The sequence below is a fragment of the Helianthus annuus genome, chromosome 11 (genome assembly GCF_002127325.2).
Source record: "Helianthus annuus cultivar XRQ/B chromosome 11, HanXRQr2.0-SUNRISE, whole genome shotgun sequence".
NCBI classification, from domain to species: domain Eukaryota; kingdom Viridiplantae; phylum Streptophyta; class Magnoliopsida; order Asterales; family Asteraceae; genus Helianthus; species Helianthus annuus.
The window spans coordinates 48,073,213-48,095,038 of NC_035443.2; positions in this window are offsets into that span (position 1 = coordinate 48,073,213).

Here is a 21,826-nt window from a genome sequence, read left to right on the forward strand (position 1 = left end):
AGTTTATTTTAAGAATCATAGGTTCAGTTGTCAAGGGTTATTCAAATGAATAATGAATGAAATTAAAAATAGTTAAGGATCATACCTGAGGATCCAAGTTAGGATCCTAACCTTTAATCAGGATAACCATAAGTAAAACTTTAATGGATAATAAGGATTAAGGATCCTTGATTGTTTAACTTCGAAAACCTGAAAAAATGGAATATAACTTGGGACTAAGCCAATATAAAGGATAAGTTAGTAACTGGGGACAAGCCCAAAGGATAACTGGGGACAAGCCCATAGGATCACTGGGGACAAGCCCGAAGGATAACTAGGGACAAGCCCAAGGATCGTATGTAAACTGGAGTATGGCCCTTACTGGCGATTATCCAAACATAGTGACATGAAAATGCCAAAACCTTAGCTAACGTGAAAACGTTAGAAACCTTAGGAACGGATGTATGGTACGTCTACCATTATACGTAGGATCCTAGGTATAGCCAGTACGATGAGGTTATCAGCCCCGAAAGTGGGTACTGGTCCCAAAGACGTGAACTATACCAGGATCATCGTGCGCTACAGGCGGAAACTGGGGACAAGCCCAAGGATAACTGGGGTTGAACCCAAGGATCTGAGATGCTTTTGAATATTCTTAATGATATGCTGAGGATACCTGGACTATCAGAACTTAAATTCTCGTGAGAAGAGGATGAAGGATGCATGATCCTTATCCTTAGGTAAAAATAAGAAAATGAAATTGTTTAGGATTAGGATTTTACCAGAGTAAGGATCATTGACATTATCGGGATCCTTCGAGGATGCTTTCAATGTAGGGATCATATGTGCTAGGAGGATCCTGTTCACATGAAATATTTCTTTAAGTGAACAGCATTTCAGGCTCTAGGTAACAAATTTCCTTCCATGGTTAGCAATCTATATGCCCCTTTTCCTGCTTCAGCTTCAATCAAGTAAGGACCTTCCCACTTTGGTGCTAATTTCCCGTCAGCAGGATTGATGGTATTTTGGAATGCTTTTCTTAATACCATATCCCCCACTTGGAATTTTCTTATTCTGACATTTTTGTTGTAAGCACCAGCCATTCTTTGTTGGTAGCTAGCCATCCTTATCCTAGCCAGATCCCTGATTTCTTCAATAGTATCCAAATCCTGAGCCAAGTTTGCAGCATTCTCTTCAGGATCACGGGTGCTTGTTCTAGCAGTTGGAACCACCATTTCTGTTGGGATCACTGCTTCTGCCCCAAACACCAAGGAGAAGGGTGTTTGACCAGTAGCATTCTTGGGAGTTGTCCTGTCAGCCCAAAGCACATAAGGCAATTCTTCTGCCCATTTCCCCTTCTTGGATCCAAGTTTCTTCTTCAGATTGTTGATGATGATCTTGTTGGATGATTCTGCTTGGCCATTGGCTTGTGGGTGGACTGGTGTTGATGTTATCATCTTAATCCCCCAACTGTCACAAAAGTTAGTAGTCCTGCTCCCAATAAATTGGGAACCATTATCACATACAGTTTCAGAAGGAATGCCAAATCTAGTTATAATGTTTCTTTTAATAAAGGATATCACTTCCTTTTCTCTGACTTGGGCAAAGGCTTCGGCCTCTATCCACTTGGAGAAGTAGTCAGTCATGGCAAGCATGAATACTTTTCCACTAGGTGCCTTAGGGAGCTTGCCAACTATATCCATCCCCCATCTCATGAATGGCCAAGAGGATGGTATAGGATGTAGAAATTCAGCCGGCTGATGAAGGATATTGCTGTGTCTTTGACAAGGATCACACTTCTTAGCATACTCCACAGCATCCCTCTTCATAGTTGGCCAGTAGTATCCTGTCCTAAGGATCCTTGAGAACAATGCCCTGCCCCCAGTGTGGTTTCCACAATCTCCTTCATGGAAGTCTTTTAATACTTCTTGAATTTCAGGATCCTCGATACATCTTAAATATGGTCCTGCAAGAGATCGCTTATATAGCACATTATTCAAGATTGTGAATTGAGATACCTTAATCCTGAAAGCCCTAGGATTTTCTCCCATAGGAATCTCCCTGTGTTGTAAGTGTCTCATGATTGGTGAGATCCATGATCCTGAATAAGATTGAGTCTCCTCACTAGGGATCATTGCAGTATCCTCTTCTATTTCCATGGCCACCTGATTTTCAATAGCAGGAGCTAGGATATGGATGATGGGGATACTTATATCCTCAGGGATCTTCAAAGATGATCCTAGATTGGCCAATGCATCAGCTTCTGTATTTTCCTCCCTTGGTACCTGTGTCAAACTGAAAGAAACAAAGGAGAGTGCCAATTCTTTGACTATCTCTAAATATTTGGTTAGTTTTTCACCTTTCACAGCATAGGATCCATTAAAGTGATTAGTGATTAACAATGAATCCACGTATACCTCAAGATACCTGATCCCCATATGCTTAGCAATTTGTAAGCCAGCGATTAAGGCTTCATATTCAGCCTCATTATTAGTGGCTTGGAACTCACAAGCTATGGAATGGGGTATTATGTCCCCCTGTGGCGATTTTAGTAGTATGCCAAGCCCTGTGCCTTTGACATTTGAGGATCCATCAGTATGTAGTATCCAAGGATCCTTGGTCTCATCCAGCTGCTGGACCTCTAATTCGGCTTCCTTTTGTAGATCACTACTGAAATCAGCCACAAAGTCTGCTAATGCTTGAGATTTGATGGCTGTTCTAGGCTCATATCTTATATCATGGGCACTAAGCTTTACTGCCCACTTAGCCATCCTTCCGGACATCTCTGGTTTCCTGAGGACATTCTTGATTGGAAAATTAGTTCTGACAACAATAGCATGGGTTTCAAAATAATGTCTTAGCTTAGTAGATGCCATAATTAATGCAAGAATAAGTTTTTCAAGGTGTGAGTACCTGGATTCAGCATCAAGTAAACTCTTACTTACATAATAGACATGATATTGTGTACCTTCATGATCCTTAACAAGGACTGCACTTACATCTGTTGAGGATACCGCCAGGTATAAGGATAACACATCTCCTTTTCCGGGTTTCATCAATGCTGGAGCTGAGGACATGTATTCTTTGAGGGCTTGTAAAGCATTCTCATGTTTTTCAGTCCACTCAAATTTCTTGTTCTTTCTTAGGATATCATAGAATTCTTTACATCTTTCTGAGGATTTGGATATGAACCTATTTAGAGCTGCTATCCTGCCTGTTAGCCTTTGCACATCCTTAGCGTTGGCAGGGGATTTGATATTCACCAATGCTTTAATTTGTTCCGGGCTTGCTTCAATGCCCCTCTGAGTTACCATGTATCCTAGAAATTTACATGCTTTAACACCAAAGTGACATTTTGAAGGATTAAGCTTCATGTTATAATTATCAAGGATATCAAATGCTTCCTCCAAGTCCCTTAGGTGATCCTCAGCTTTCTTTGACTTTACTACCATATCATCTATGTACACTTCCATAGTTTGTCCAATTTGATCTTTGAACATCATATTCACCAGCCTTTGATATGTTGCACCTGCATTTCTTAATCCAAAAGGCATGGCAATATAACAATATAAACTGGTAGGGGTCATAAAAGCCGTATCCTCTTGGTCAGATGGCTCCATCTGAATTTGTTGGAACCCAGATGATGCATCCATAAAAGTTAACAGTTCATGCCCCGCCGTTGCATCCACCATGGAGTCAATGTGGGGTAATGGGAAAGGATCCTTGGGACATGCCTTATTCAGATCAGTGAAATCGACACATACCCTCCACTTTCCGTTTTTCTTTTGGACAACAACCACATTGGCTAACCATTTTGGATATTTTACCTCTCTGATCATACCTGCTCGAAGTAGTCTTTCTACTTCTTCCTGGATAATGGCATTCCTTTCTGGTGCAAACTTCCTCCTTTTTTGATGGATTGGTTTGATTGACCTGTCAATGCCAAGTTTATGAGTGATAATATCCTTAGATATACCTGTCATATCTTCGTGTTTCCATGCAAAGGTAGATTTTCTTCTTTTGAGGAAGGATATCATGTCTTCTTTCATCTTGCTAAGGATCCCTGATCCGATATAGATTTTTGAATCAGGATCATTAGGATCCAAAAGGATTTCGTCCACATCCTGTTCCCTTGCCTCCAAGACATTCCTTGGAGGATACTGTAATTGCTATTGCTCCCTTGGCTTCGAGGTTGGTTTCATGGATGAGGTATAACAATCCTTAGCCTCCTGCTGATCACTGTCGATCTTGATTATTCCCCATAGGCTAGGGAGTTTCACACATTGATGGTAGGTGGATGGGACTGCTTTCATATCATGTATCCAGGGCCTGCCAAGGATAACATTACAACAAGATAAACAGTCAATAACACAAAATTTTTGATAATTATGTAATCCTTCCACGTAGATTGGGAGTTTGATGTCCCCCAGGGTTTTCTTAGTTTCTCCACTGAATCCCACAAGCACAGAGGATCTTGGTGTGATGTCTGATTCTGGAATACCCTTCTTCTTCAGAACATCAAGCTGGATAATGTTTACTGAGCTTCCTCCGTCGATAAGGATCCTGCGGACAAAATGGTTAGAGATAAAGAGAGTGATGACTAGACTATCATGATGAGGATCCTGGATGTTAATTCTATCATCCTCGTCGAAGGTTATAATTTTTCCTTCCGAGACGCTTGATGTTCGAATAGGCCTTTCTCCGTTATCCATTTTAGCTTCCTTTGCATGCCTTTTAGCTGCCGAGAAGGATGTACCACAGATGTCTGATCCTCCAGAAATAAAGTTGATCACTTGTGCATTTGCCGGAGGGGCTGGAGCTTTTTCAGGGATCCTTTCAGGATCCTGAGTCCTTTGCTTTTTTCTTCCCAACAACTCTTTTAGATGCCCCTTGCTTAGCAGATATCCAATTTCCTTTCTTAATGCGATACATTCTTCAGTTAAATGCCCAAAATCCTCGTGGTATGCACACCACTTCGATTTGTCTTTAGTTCCAGTTGGTTTATCATTCTTTCTGGGCCACCTGGCTTTTTCTCCTAGATTCTGCATTGCAAGGATTAGTTCATGATTGTCAACGGAAAAACAATATTCAGAAATCGGAGGATAATCCTCATCATCCTCTTCTTGGTCAACAGCATGCACGTTCTGGTTGTCATTTCTATGGTAGGATTTGAATTTGTTGCTTTTGAAAGAGGATCCTTGCTTTTCTTGCTTTGAGGATCCTGCTTGTCTCTCCTGGATCCTCTTGTCATCCTCTAGCCGGATGAACCTGAGTGCCCGAGTTCTTACTTCATCTAGGTTCCTGCATGGTGTCATAACAAGATCATCATAGAACAATGAATCCTTAAGCAATCCCATCTTGAAGGCCTCAACAGCTGTGGCCATATCCAAGTTAGGAATATCCAAGGATTCTTTACTAAACTTCGTTATGTAATCCCTTAATGATTCATTATGACCCTGAGTTACCCTATATAAATCACTAGTCAATCTTTCAAACTTTCTACTACAAGAGAATTGATTATTGAATAGATTAACTAAATTAGCAAATGAAGTAATAGAGTAAGGGGGAAGACTTAGCAGCCATTTAAGAGCTGATCCAGTAAGAGTGGATCCAAATCCTTTACATAGGCATGCTTCCTTTAACTTTTCTGGGATTGGATTGATCTCCATCCTCTCCCTGTATTGTGCTATGTGCTCCTCAGGATCCGTTGTACCATCATACAGCTTCATAGTAGGGATATGGAACCTTTTGGGTACCTCTGCATCACAAATTGGTGGTGCAAAATGAGATACCTTATGGCTTCCATCTGCAATCTCCGGGATAGGCTTGACTACCCCTGGAACACTTGAGATCATATCCTTCAGCTTCTGCAGTTCTCTGGCCATAGCATGGTTGATACCTGTATCCTGCACGAATCCATGGTTAGCGGTAAGATAATTATTTAAGGCGTTACCTCCCATTGGGTTCAAGTTAGGAACACCGGATGTGAATCCATATTGCTGGGATTCTGGGATGATGGAGGGACCAGTGGAAGCAACGGTCTGCATTGGAATGAAATCTCCTTGATGGACATCTAGACTTCCTGTTTGCAAATTCTTCAAGGATCCTGGCATCTGAAGGGATCCTTGAACCTGGGATGATCCTGGAACAAAGGAGGATCCTTGAACCTGGGATGATCCTGGAACAAAGGAGGATCCTTGAACCTGGGATGACCCTGGAACAAAGGAGGATCCTAAGCTCATGAAGGATCCCATATGTTGAGTATAGGATCCTGCCGGTTGGAAATATGATCCTGATGCCTGAGTCATTGTTGCTGGGCCGCAATGCACTCCTCTTGATCCACCCATATATTGAATGTCTGAGACCTCTGATGGCTGAGAAGTAATCATTGGAGTATCAAAATTTAAAGATTTGGGCATCAGTGGGGAATGATCCTCTGCCGTTTTCTTTTGCCTTTTGAGATCTCCGATTTCCCTGAGGATCCTGTCATTAGTTTCATCCTGCTGCTGCATACGATCCCTCATCTGCAAAATCAAAGTAAATATATCACTAGTACTGGGAACAGAAGAAGTTAGAGCAGAAGATGATGGTTTAGAGGAGATAGTAGTTGGTCTTTTTTCAGTATTTTTCTGAGATCCGGCTGGTGGTGGAGGCAAAGGTGGAATGCCAGTAGATGAATTGACTGCCGACATCGCTGTGGAAGTATTCTTCAACGACGAAGCCATGCAACACTCCGGAATGGTCACCAACAGAAAAATTTCTTTATGAATGAAGCACCAATTGCCCCACGGTGGGCGCCAAACTGTTTTGGTCAAAAAATCACACAAGGATAATGCAACCAAACTCTATGTAAACGGGGAATGATGCTTGGTTTGATGAAAAAGTAAAGGATCACTTTAGTGTGAAATATGCAAGTGACACAAGGATTTATACGAGGAAAAAGCCCTTGATCAATGAATGATCTCCGGCATAAAAAACCTCGGGTGATGGCAACTACCGATCACCAAACTTCAATATAACAAATAATGATTACAACTTCGGATGGTAACGAGCTGAGTACAAGGATCACTATAGTATTGTGTCGAAGCGTGTGAGGAATGTGTTGTGTGTCTTCCGAATGTGGAAGAGTGCTATATATACAAGTGTGAGTGGCTCTATTTTAGGTAAATAGACTAACTATCAGCTCATTACCCCTTTAGGAATAAAAGTAAATCTAGCCTAAATTATCGCCCTTAAATCATGCTGAGTTTCCATATCCTCTACAACGTTCATCTCTGATTAAGCATATGCCAAAGTTGTAAAGACGAGTCCCTTGATTACGTTGCTAAGAGCGGATCCTGCTAGACATTCCTGCAAGATAACATTAAATCCAATGAAAACAACTGTTAGCATGAGGATCCCTATGATGGTCTGTGATCCTGATCCTGGAACTCTTCTGAGGATCACTATCTGCCAAAGAAATAAGGATCACTGGTTAGGATCACATGTAAGGATCATATGTCATAAAAATCCAGCCCTAACAGTTACTCTGAGCAGGTATGATTAGAGAGGTCAAGTATCCAAGATGGTTGGCCAATGTGGTTGTTGTTCAAAAGAAAAATGAAAAGTGGAGGGTATGTGTCGACTTTACTGATTTAAATAAGGCATGTCCCAAGGATCCTTTCCCATTGCCCCACATTGACTCCATGGTGGATGCTACCGCGGGTCATGAGCTGTTAACTTTTATGGATGCTTCATCTAGATTTCAACAAATTCAAATGGAACCATCTGATCAAGAGGATACAGCCTTTATGACCCCAACTGGTATTTACTGTTATATTGCTATGCCATTTGGACTAAGAAATGCAGGTGCTACTTATCAAAGGCTAGTCAATATGATGTCCAAGGATCAAATTGGACACACTATGGAAGTCTATATAGATGACATGGTGGTTAAGTCTAAAAGAGCTGAGGATCACTTTAGAGACTTGGAGGAAGCATTCAATATCCTTGATAAATACAATATGAAACTAAATCCTTCCAAGTGTCATTTTGGTGTTAAAGCAGGTAAGTTCCTAGGCTATATGGTGACTAAGAGGGGCATTGAAGCAAGTCCAGAGCAGATTAAGGCTATTGTGAACATCAAATCCCCTGCCAATGCCAAGGATGTACAAAGATTGACAGGCAGGATCGCAGCCTTAAACAGGTTCATATCCAAATCCTCAGAAAAGTGCAAGGAATTCTATGACATCCTGAGGAAGAACAAGAAATTTGAGTGGACTGAGAAGCATGAAAGTGCCCTCAAAGCTCTTAAGGATTACCTATCCTCAGCCCCCGCTTTGATGAAACCAGAAAAAGGGGATATATTATCCTTATACCTAGCAGTATCTCAAAAGCAGTAAGTGTGGTCCTTGTTAAGGATCATGAAGGTACACAACATCCTGTTTATTATGTAAGTAAGAGTTTGCTTGATGCTGAATCCAGGTATTCACATCTAGAAAAGCTTATCCTTGCTTTAATTATGGCATCTACTAAATTTAGAAATTATTTTGAAACTCATGCCATTATTGTTAAGAATAATTTTCTAATTAAGAATGTTCTCAGGAAACCTGAAATGTCAGGGAGGATGGCTAAATGGGCAGTGAAGCTCAGTGCTTATGATATAAGATATGAGCCTAGAACAGCCATTAAATCCCAAGCCTTAGCTGACTTTGTGGCAGATTTCAGTAGTGACTTGCAAAGGGAAGCTGAATTAGAAGTCCAACAGCTAGAGGAAACTAAGGATCCTTGGATACTCTTTACTGATGGAGCCTCTAATGTCAAAGGAACAGGGCTTGGAATACTACTAAAATCGCCACAGGGGGACATAATACCCCACTCTATAGCTTGTGAGTTCCAAACTACTAACAATGAGGCTGAATATGAAGCCTTGATAGTTGGTTTGCAAATTGCCAAGCATATGAGGATCAGGTATCTTGAGGTACATGTAGATTCATTATTAATCACTAATCACTTTAATGGATCCTATGCTGTTAAAGGTGAAAAGCTAATCAAATACTTAGAGTGTTAGGGCTGGATTTTTATGACTTATGATCCTTACATATGATCCTAACCAGTGATCCTTATTTCTTTGGCAGATAGTGATCCTCAGAAGAGTTCCAGGATCAGGATCACGGACCATCACAGGGATCCTCATACTAACAGTTGTTTTCATTGGATTTAATGTTATCTTGCAGGAATGTCTGGCATGATCCGCTCTTAGCAACGTAAACAAGGGACTCGTCTTTACAACTTTGGCATATGCTTAATCAGAGATGAACGTTGTGGACGATATGGAAACTCGGCATAATTTAAGGGCGATAATTTAGGCTAGATTTACTTTTATTCCTAAAGGGGTAACGAGCTAATAGTTAGTCTATTTACCTAAAATAGGGCCACTCACACTTGTATAAATAGCTCTCTTCCACATTCGGAAGACACGACACACTTCCCTCACGCTTTGACACACGATACTATAGTGATCCTTGTACTTAGCTCGTTACCATCCAAAGTTGTAACCTTTATTTGTTATATTGAAGTTTGGTGATCGGTAGTTTCCATCACCCGAGGTTTTTTATGCCGGAGATCATTCATTGATCAAGGGCTTTTTCCTCGTATAAATCCTTGCGTCACTTGTGCATTTTATATTTAAGTGATCCTTCACTTTGTTCATCATACCAAGCATCATTCCCCGTTTACATAAAGTTTGGTTGCATTATCCTTGTGTGATTTTTGACCAAAACAGTTTGGCGCCCACCGTGGGGCAATTGGTGCTTCATTCATAAAAAGTTTTTATGTTGGTGACCATTCCGGAGTGTTGCATGGCTTCGTCGTTGAAGAATACCTCCACAGCGATGTCGGCAGTCAATTCATCTACTGGCATTCCACCTTTGCCTCCACCACCAGCCGGATCTCATAAAAATGCCGAGAAGAGACCAACTTCTATCTCCTCTAAACCATCATCTCCTGCTCTAACTTCTTCTGTTCCCAGTACTAGTGATATATTTACTTTGATTTTGCAGATGAGGGATCGTATGCAGCAGCAGGATGAAACTAATGACAGGATCCTCAGAGAAATCGGAGATCTCAAAAGACAAAAGAAAACGGCAGAGGATCATTCCCCACTGATGCCCAAATCTTTGAATTTTGTTACTCCAATGATTACTTCTCAGCCATCAGAGGTCCCAGACATTCAATATGTGGGTTGATCAAGAGGAATGCATTTCGGCTCAGCAGTAGTAACTCAGGCATCAGGATCATATTTCCAACCGGCAAGATCTTATACTCAACATATGGGATCCTTCATGAACTCAGGATCCTCCTTCGTTCCAGGATCATCCCAGGTTCAAGGATCCCTTCAGATACCAGGATCCTTGAAGAATTTGCAAACAGGAAGTCTAGATGTCCATCAAGGAGATTTTATTCCAATGCAGACCATTGCTTCCACTGGTCCATCCATTATCCCAGAATCCCAGCAATATGGATTCACACCCAATTTTCCTAACTCAAACCCGATGGGAGGTAACACTTTTAATAATTCTCTTACCACTAACCATGGATTAATGCAGGATACAGGTATCAATCATGCTATGGCCAGAGAACTACAAAAACTGAAGGATATGATATCAAGTGTTCCAGGGGTAGTCAAACCTATCCCGGAGATTGCAGATGGAAGCCATAAGGTATCTCGTTTTGCACCACCAATTTGTGATGCTGAGATACCCAATAGGTTCCATATCCCAACTATGAAGCTGTATGATGGTACAACGGATCCTGAGGAACACATAGCACAATACAGGGAGAGGATGGAGATTAATCCAATTCCAGAAAAGTTAAAGGAAGCATGCTTATGCAAAGGATTTGGATCCACTCTTACTGGATCAGCTCTTAAATGGCTGCTAAGTCTTCCCCGTTACTCTATTACTTCATTTGCTAATTTAGTTAATTTATTCAATAATCAATTCTCTTGTAGTAGAAAATTTGAAAGGTTGACTAGTGATTTATATAGGGTAACTCAGGGTCATAATGAATCATTAAGGGATTACATAACCAAGTTTAGTAAAGAATCCTTGGACATTCCTAACTTGGATATGGCCACAGCTGTTGAGGCCTTCAAGATGGGATTGCTGAAGGATTCATTGTTCTATGATGATCTTGTTATGACACCATGCATGAACCTAGATGAAGTAAGAACTCGGGCACTCAGGTTCATCCGGCTAGAGGATGACAAGAGGATCCAGGAGAGACAAGCAGGATCCTCAAAGCCAGAAAAGCAAGGATCCTCTTTCAAAAGCAAAAGATTCAAATCCTACAATAGGAATGACAACCAGAACGTGCATGCCGTTGACCAAGAAGAGGACGATGAGGATTATCCTCCAATTTCTGAATATTGTTTTTCCGTTGATAATCATGAACTAATCCTTGCAATGCAGAATCTAGGAGAAAAAGCCAGATGGCCCAGAAAAAACGACAAACCAACTGGAACTAAAGACAAATCGAAGTGGTGTGCATACCACGAGGATTTTGGGCATTTAACCGAAGAATGCATCGCATTAAGAAAGGAAATTGGATATCTGCTAAGCAAGGGGCATCTAAAAGAGTTGTTGGGAAGAAAAAAGCAAAGGACTCAGGATCCTGAGAGGATCCCTGAGAAAGCTCCAGCTCCTCCGGCAGATGCACAAGTAATCAACTTTATTTCTGGAGGATCAGACATATGTGGTACATCCTTCTCGGCGGCTAAAAGGCATGCAAAGGAAGCTAAAATGGATAACGGAGAAAGACCTATTCGAACATCAAGTGTCTCGGAAGGAAAAGTTATAACCTTTGATGAGGATGATAGAATTAACATCCAGGATCCTCATCATGATAGTCTAGTCATCACTCTCTTTATCTCTAACCATTTTGTCCGCAGGATCCTTATTGACGGAGGAAGCTCAGTAAATATTATCCAGCTTGATGTTCTGAAGAAGATGGGTATCCCTGAATCAGATATCACACCAAGATCCTCCGTACTTGTGGGATTCAGTGGCGAAACTAAGAAAACTTTGGGGGACATCAAACTCCCAATCTATGTGGAAGGATTACATAATTATCAAAAATTTTGTGTTATTGACTGTTTGTCTTGTTGTAATGTTATCCTTGGCAGGCCCTGGATACATGATATGAAGGCAGTCCCATCCACCTACCATCAATGTGTGAAGCTCCCTAGCCCATGGGGAATAATCAAGATCGACAGTGATCAGCAGGAGGCTAAGGATTGTTACACCTCGTCAATGAAACCAGCCTCGAAGCCAAGGGAGCAATAGCAATTACAGTATCCTCCAAGGGATGTCTTGGAGCCAAGAGAACAGGATGTGGACGAAATCCTTTTGGATCCTAATGATCCTGAATCAAAAATCTATATAGGATCAGGGATCCTTGGCAAGATGAAAGAAGACCTAGTATCCTTCCTTAAAAGAAGAAAGTCTACCTTTGCATGGAAACATGAGGATATGACAGGTATATCTAAGGATATTATAACTCATAAACTTGGCATTGACAGGTCAATCAAACCAATCCATCAAAAAAGGAGGAAGTTTGCACCGGAAAGAAATGCCATTATCCAGGAAGAAGTAGAAAGATTACTTCGAGCAGGTATGATCAGAGAGGTAAAATATCCAAAATGGCTAGCCAATGTGGTTGTTGTTCAAAAGAAAAACGGAAAGTGGAGGGTATGTGTCGATTTCACTGATCTAAATAAGGCATGTCCCAAGGATCCTTTCCCATTACCCCACATTGACTCCATGGTGGATGCAACGGCGGGTCATGAACTGTTAACCTTTATGGATGCATCATCTGGATTCCAACAAATTCAGATGGAACCATCTGACCAGGAGGATACGGCTTTTATGACCCCAACCGGTTTATATTGTTATATTGCTATGCCCTTTGGATTAAGAAATGCAGGTGCAACATATCAAAGGCTGGTGAATATGATGTTCAAAGATCAAATTGGACAAACTATGGAAGTATACATAGACGATATGGTTGTGAAATCCAAGAAGGCTGAGGATCACCTAAGGGACTTGGAGGAAGCGTTTGATATCCTTGATAATTATAACATGAAGCTTAATCCTTCAAAATGTCACTTCGGTGTTAAAGCAGGCAAATTCTTAGGATATGTGGTAACTCAGAGGGGCATTGAAGCAAGCCCGGAACAAATCAAAGCATTGTTGAATATCAAATCCCCTGCCAACGCTAAGGATGTGCAAAGGCTAACAGGCAGGATAGCAGCTCTAAACAGATTTATATCCAAATCCTCAGAAAGGTGTAAAGAATTCTATGATATCCTAAGAAAGAACAAGAAATTTGAGTGGACTGAAAAGCATGAGAATGCTTTACAAGCCCTCAAAGAATACATGTCCTCAGCTCCAGCATTGATGAAACCAGAAAAGGGAGATGTGTTATCCTTATATCTGGCGGTATCCTCAAAAGCAGTAAGTGCAGTCCTTGTTAAGGATCATGAGGGTACACAATATCCTGTCTATTATGTAAGTAAGAGTTTACTTGATGCTGAATCCAGGTATTCACACCTTGAAAAACTTATCCTTGCATTAATTATGGCATCTACTAAACTAAGACATTATTTTGAAACCCATGTTATTGTTGTTAGAACTAATTTCCCAATTAAGAATGTCCTCAGGAAACCAGAGATGTCCGGAAGAATGGCTAAGTGGGCAGTAAAGCTTAGTGCCCATGATATAAGATATGAGCCTAGAACAGCCATTAAATCTCAAGCACTAGCCGACTTTGTGGCTGATTTCAGTAGTGATCTACAAAAGGAAGCAGAATTGGAGGTCCAGCAGCTGGATGAGACCAAGGATCCTTGGGTACTACATACTGACGGATCCTTAAATGTCAAAGGCACAGGGCTTGGTATACTACTAAAATCGCCACAGGGGGACATAATACCCCATTCCATAGCTTGTGAGTTCCAAGCCACTAATAATGAGGCTGAATATGAAGCCTTAATCGCTGGCTTACAAATTGCTAAGCATATGAGGATCAGGTATCTTGAGGTATATGTAGATTCATTGTTAATTACTAACCACTTTAATGGATCCTATGCTGTGAAAGGTGAAAAACTAACCAAATATCTAGAGATAGTCAAAGAATTGGCACTCTCCTTTGTTTCTTTCAGTTTGTCACAGGTACCAAGGGAGGAAAATACAGAAGCTGATGCATTGGCCAATCTAGGATCATCTTTGAAGATCCCAGAGAATATAAGTATCCCCATCATCCATATCCTGGCTCCTGCTATTGAAAAACAGGTGGCCATGGAAATAGAAGAGGATACTGCAATGATCCCTAGCGAGGATACTCAATCTTATTCAGGATCATGGATCTCACCAATCATGAGATACTTACAACACGGGGAGATTCCTATGGGAGAAAATCATAGGGCTTTCAGGATTAAGGTATCTCAATTCACAATCTTAAATAATGTGTTATATAAGCGATCTCTTGCAGGACCATATTTAAGATGTATTGAGGATCCTGAAATTCAAGAAGTGTTAAAAGACTTCCATGAAGGAGATTGTGGAAACCACACTGGGGGCAGGGCATTGTTATCAAGGATCCTTAGGACAGGATACTACTGGCCAACTATGAAGAGGGATGCTGTGGAATATGCTAAGAATTGTGATCCTTGTCAAAGACACAGCAATATCCTTCATCAGCCGGCTGAATTTCTACATCCTATACCATCCTCTTGGCCATTCATGAGATGGGGGATGGATATAGTTGGCAAGCTCCCTAAGGCGCCTGGTGGAAAAGTATTCATGCTTGCCATGACTGATTACTTCTCCAAGTGGATAGAGGCCGAAGCCTTTGCCCAAGTCAGAGAAAAGGAAGTGATATCCTTTATTAAAAGAAACATTATAACTAGATTTGGCATTCCTTCTGAAATTGTATGTGATAATGGTTCCCAATTTATTGGGAGCAGGACTACTAACTTTTGTGACAGTTGGGGGATTAAGATGATAACATCAACACCAGTCCACCCACAAGCCAATGGCCAAGCAGAATCATCCAACAAGATCATCATCAACAATCTGAAGAAGAAACTTGGATCCAAGAAGGGGAAATGGGCAGAGGAATTGCCTTATGTGCTTTGGGCTGACAGGACAACTCCCAAGAATGCTACTGGCCAAACACCCTTCTCTTTGGTGTTTGGGGCAGAAGCAGTGATCCCAACAGAAATGGTGGTTCCAACTGCTAGAACAAGTACCCGTGATCCTGAAGAGAATGCTGCAAACTTGGCTCAGGATTTGGATACTATTGAAGAAATCAGGGATCTGGCTAGGATAAGGATGGCTAGCTACCAACAAAGAATGGCTGGTGCTTACAACAAAAATGTCAGAATAAGGAAATTCCAAGTGGGGGATATGGTATTGAGAAAAGCATTCCAAAATACCATCAATCCTGCTGACGGGAAGTTAGCACCAAAGTGGGAAGGCCCTTACTTGATTGAAGCTGAAGCAGGAAAAGGGGCATATAGATTGCTAACCATGGAAGGAAATTTGTTACCTAGAGCCTGGAATGCTGTTCACTTAAAGAAATATTTCATGTGAACAGGATCCTCCTGGCACATATGATCCTTACATTGAAAGCATCCTCGAAGGATCCCGATAATGTCAATGATCCTTACTCTGGTAATATCCTAATCCTAAACTATTCCATTTTCTTATTTTTACCAAAGGATAAGGATCATGTATCCTTCATCCTCCTCTCACGAGAATTTGAGTTTTGATAGTCCAGGTATCCTCAGCATATTATTGATAGCCTTCAAAAGCATCTCAGATCCTTGGGTTCAACCCCAGTTATCCTTGGGCTTGTCCCCAGTTTTCGCCTGTAGCACACGATGATCCTGGTATAGTTCATGTCTTTGGGACCAGTACCCACTCCAGGGGCTGATAACCTCATCGTACTGGCTATACCTAGGATCCTACGTATAATGGTAGACGTACCATACATCCGTTCCTAAGGTTTCTAACGTTTTCACGTTAGCTAAGGTTTTGGCATTTTCATGTCACTAAGTTTGGATAGTCGCCAGTAAGGGCCATACTCCAGTTTACATACGATCCTTGGGCTTGTCCCCAGTTATCCTTTGGGCTTGTCCCCAGTTATCCTTCGGGCTTGTCCTCATTTATCCTTCGGGCTTGTCCCCAGTGATCCAGTGGGCTTGTCCCCAGTTATCCTTTGGGCTCGTCCCCAGTAGTATACTAACTTATCTTTTATATTGGCTTAGTCCCAATTTATATTCCATTTTTTCAGGTTTTCGAAGTTAAACAATTAAGGATCCCTAATCGTTATTATCCATTAAAGTTTTACTTATGGTTATCCTGATTAAAGGTTAGGATCCTAACTTGGATCCTCAGGTATGATCCTTAACTATTTTTAATTTCATTATTCATTTGAATAACCTTTAGACCTTGACAACTGAACCTATGATCCTTAAAATAAACTACCTTGAAAATTTTCGATTATAGGATATTTGATCTAGGATCATATCCTAAATTTCTTAAACATAATTTGCTCAACTTTTCTTACTCAAACAAACATGTGTCAAAACAATTGAAAATAAAAAGGATAATAACACAAGATAAGCGACAAAAGTTTAAGATTTTATTTATAAACGAAAGGAGTAACCCTTCAAAGCTTGTCAAAATTACCTACCCCAAGCATCTACCAGCAATACGTGGCCCGTCCGCTAGGGTAGGTAAAGGGTGTCCATGATAATAGGTTCAAAAGTAATGCAGGGACATAAAGGCGGCAGGATCACAATGGCTTCATCCCCCAAACAGAGGATCCCTCCACCATTTGCAATCCTACCTATTGTCTGAAGGATCCTGTATCCTTAATCCTAAAACTATTGTTCAGAGTTACAGACCATCATCGTTAAAAACATCAACAAACACAAAAAAAATTGGGCTCCGGATATGTCTAGAAGTTTCCTTCATCGCCCAATTCTGCAGCTCAAACCTTCGCTGCACCATCACCACCAGCTCCACTTGCTTCTCCCTGATCCTTGCCAGCATCACCACCTTCAAGCATTGGGATCTCCTCAGCCTCCTCATCATCCTCCAACTCTGCCAGCCTCGCCTTCCAGCCCTCCACGTCCCATGTGCTCTTGTCGAAGGAAGGATCCTGAGCCTCCGCAGCCATCTGCAGCTGGATCTTATACATGGTTATCGCAGCAGAGACCTTGGCATCCTGGGTAATGTCATGCTTCTCATAATCAAAATTGATCAGCATCCTGGCAGCTTTATCCTTGGTGGCCCGGAGCTCCTTCTCAAGATCAGCAATCTTGAGATCCTTCAGCACACCTATCTGTTGGAGGTCAGCAATTTGGCGATCTTGATCCTCGACGTGGCCAACATAAGTTTCTATTTCAGCAAATTTCTGCAAGGAAAACAAGGCATAACGTCAGAAACAAGTGATCCTCAAAATTGTCAGGATAACGAACAGGGGCAGTGATCCTTACCTCGTTGAAGTAGTCCAGAAACTGTTGGCGAAGCAGGGGCAGGCCTTGTAGATCCTCAGAGGCCTTTCTCTTCTTTCCTTTACCCCTAATAGGTGCTTTAGGGGCTGAAGCAGTTGGGCTGGCAGCAGGAGTCTTCTTCCTTGCAGATTTGACATTAGCAAGATCATCAATGCCAAACTTTGAGGCAGACTTAGAAGATTTTCCAGCACCTACACAACCAAAATAAGATAAGTTTTCTAATTAAACTTGAAAATCCTACATAGAATTACTTTCTAAATAAGGATACTTACTTGACATTGTGACAGAGGTAGAGGATACTTCTTGGGAATCTTGAGTAGCAACCTGGAAAGTTCTTGTCTCCGGATCAAGCTTCTTGAAGGCCAAAAGTCTCTCTTTTGCAGCAGGTGTCAACTTCAGACGAGAGATGGAGATAGCTGCACAATAAACAAGAAAATATTAGTGATCCTCATCCTAGGGAACGAATCTTATGGTAATCCTTCTAGGATCCTCTATCCTACCATGAGTAGCCCACTCTTTGGGCAGATCCTTCCCATCTGGGATGGTATCCCTCCTAACAAAGAAGAACCGACGCTTCCAGTTTGTGTCGTTCTTGGTGACCTTGAAGACAGGATGATCCTCTCCAGCTTTTCGCTTAAACAGATAACGACGGGGTCCGAAAGTGGTAAGATCATACATCTCAGCCAGCTCCGCCATACCGAGGTCAATCCCTTCCTACTCAATGATCCTTTCAAGGGTATATAAAACCCTCCAGATCATTGGCATGGCCTGGATGTAGGAGATGCCGGTAAGGGAAAAGAATGACTGGGTGAATTGAGGGAAAGGATATGAATGTCCTATCAAGAACGGAGTAACATGAAAGGCTACCCAAGTATCATAGATGAAGTCACTTAAAGCGGTAGGATCAAAAGATTTAAAGAGGGTGCTCGCCGGAAAGCAATGACGAATTTTATCAATCTGAGAGTCGGTAAAACAACACCTCTCAGTTGAAGAATCCTTGATGATCCCTTGACCCTTCAAGGGACTGATCTTCTTAGGATCCTTGTGCGGGGAGTTCCGGAGCAACATCTTTGCAGAATAATGGAAAGAAATAGAAAAACAGAGTAAGAGAAGGAAGAAGGAGGAAAAGAGATACCTGATTGATCTTCGGACGAAAATATAAAGGGAGTCTCTCTTAAATTTAAATGCAAATTGATCCTATCTCTAACACCTATTTATAATGATGATTTGCAGGGCTGTCACTTCTGTGACGTAAGGTTCGCAACGGCTAGTCCGTCTCTAACGGCTAGTTATTCGATTAACTTGTTGAGGATAAGATCAAACAAAATACAACTCGTTTATTTACAATATTACTCCTTATATTTTGGAGGCAATTGTTAGGGCTGGATTTTTATGACTTATGATCCTTACATATGATCCTAACCAGTGATCCTTATTTCTTTGGCAGATAGTGATCCTCAGAAGAGTTCCAGGATCAGGATCACGGACCATCACAGGGATCCTCATACTAACAGTTGTTTTCATTGGATTTAATGTTATCTTGCAGGAATGTCTGGCAGGATCCGCTCTTAGCAACGTAAACAAGGGACTCGTCTTTACAACTTTGGCATATGCTTAATCAGAGATGAACGTTGTGGACGATATGGAAACTTGGCATAATTTAAGGGCGATAATTTAGGCTAGATTTACTTTTATTCCTAAAGGGGTAACGAGCTAATAGTTAGTCTATTTACCTAAAATAGGGCCACTCACACTTGTATAAATAGCTCTCTTCCACATTCGGAAGACACGACACACTTCCCTCACGCTTTGACACACGATACTATAGTGATCCTTGTACTTAGCTCGTTACCATCCAAAGTTGTAACCTTTATTTGTTATATTGAAGTTTGGTGATCGGTAGTTTCCATCACCCGAGGTTTTTTATGCCGGAGATCATTCATTGATCAAGGGCTTTTTCCTCGTATAAATCCTTGTGTCACTTGTGCATTTTATATTTAAGTGATCCTTCACTTTGTTCATCATACCAAGCATCATTCCCCGTTTACATAAAGTTTGGTTGCATTATCCTTGTGTGATTTTTGACCAAAACATAGAGATAGTCAAAGAATTGGCACTCTCTTTTGTATCTTTTAGTTTGACACAGGTACCAAGAGAAGAGAATGCAGAAGCTGATGCACTGGCCAATTTAGGATCATCCTTGAAGATCCTAGAGGATATCAAAATCCCTATTATCGATATCCTGAATCCTGCTATTGAAGATCATGTGGCTATGGAGATAGGAGAGGATTCTGCAATCATACCTAATAATGCTCCGCAATCAGGATCCTAGATCCTCCCAATCATGAGATACATCCAACACGGAGAGATCCCTACAGGAGAAAACCCCAGGGCTTTCAAAATTAAGGTGATAACATCAACACCAGTCCACCCACAAGCTGAACTTTTGCATCCTATATCCTCCTCTTGGCCATTTATGAGATGGGGAATGGATATAGTTGGTAAACTTCCCAAGGCACCTGGTGGTAAAGTATTCATGCTTGCTATGACTGACTACTTCTCAAAGTGGATAGAGGCTGAAGCCTTTGCTTAAGTCAGAGAGAAAGAAGTGATATCCTTTATCAAAAGAAATATTATTACTAGATTTGGTATCCCTTCTGAAATTGTATGTGATAATGGATCCCAATTTATTGGGAGTAGAACTACTAACTTTTGTGACAGTTGGGGGATTAAGATGATAACATCAACACCAGTCCACCCACAAGCTAATGGCTAAGCAGAATCATCCAATAAGATCTTCATCAACAACTTGAAAAAGAAACTTGGATCCAAGAAAGGAAAATGGGCAGAAGAGCTACCTTATGTATTGTGGGCTAACAGGACAACTCCCAAGAATGCTACTGGCCAAACTCCATTCTCTTTGGTATTTGGAGCAGAATCTGTGATCCCTACAGAAATGGTGGTTCCTACTGCAAGAACAAGTATCCGTGATCCTGAAGGAAATGCTGAAAACCTGGTTTAAGACCTGGATACTATAGAAGAACTCAGGGATTTGGCAAGGATAAGGATGACCAGTTATCAACAAAGGATGGCTGGAGCTTACAACAAGAATGTCAGGATCAGGAAATTCCAAGTTGGTGATATGGTATTAAGGAAAGCATTTCAGAATACCACCAATCCTGCTGATGGAAAGTTTGCACCAAAGTGGGAAGGCCCTTATTTGATTGAAGCTGAAGCAGGAAAGGGGGAATATCGATTGCTAACAATGGAAGGTGATTTGCTACCAAGAGCTTGGAATGCTGTCCATTTGAAAAGATACTTCATGTGATAAGGATCCATGATCCTTAGCTAACAAGTATCCTCGAAGGATCCTTACAGGACAAAGGATCCTCATTTTGGTAATGATCCAATCTCAAACTATTTCATTCCTTAATTATCCTATATATATGGATAAGGATCCTGGATCCTTTATCCTCCTTTCACTTGTTTTTAAGTTTTGCAGAAGGTTTGGGTATCCTTGGCAGAGGATAAGTCTCTACGGAAGTATCCAGTTATTTGGGCTTGACCCCAGTTATTTGGGCTTGACCCCAGTTCTTTGGGCTAGTCCCCAGTTTGGGCCCGTCCCCAGTATCGCCAGCAGCGCACGATGATCCTGGTACAGTTCATGGCAATGGGACCAATACTCGCTTTAGGGGCTGACAATTTCATTGTACTGGCTATATCCGGGATCCTGCATATAATGGTAGACGTACCATACATCCGTTCCTAAGGTTTCTAACGTTTTCACATTAGCTAAGGTTTTGGCATTTTCATGTCACTAAGTTTGGATAGTCGCCAGTAAGGGCCATACTCCAGTTTACACAAGATCCTTTGGACTTGTCCCCAGTTATCCTTTGGGCTTGTCCCCAGAAGTGTTGGGCTTGTCCCCAGTTACTAACTTGTCTTTTATATTGGCTTAGTCCCAAGTTATATTCTATTTCAGGTTTTCGAAGTTAAACAAGCAAGGATCCTTGATCCTTACCTTCCATTAAGGTTTGTCTTTTTGATTATCCTGATCATAATTGTTAAGGAGTTAGGATCCTAACTTGGATCCTCAGGTATGATCCTTAAATCACTTTGATTTTATTTATCATTTACATAAGTGACCCTTATTCTTTGACAACGGACCTAATGATCCTTGGATCGCATAACTTTTCTAAGTTTATTAACTATAGGATATTTGATCCTGGATCATATCCTAAAACTCTTAAAAATGATTTGTTCATCTTTTCTTATTCAAACAAAGTA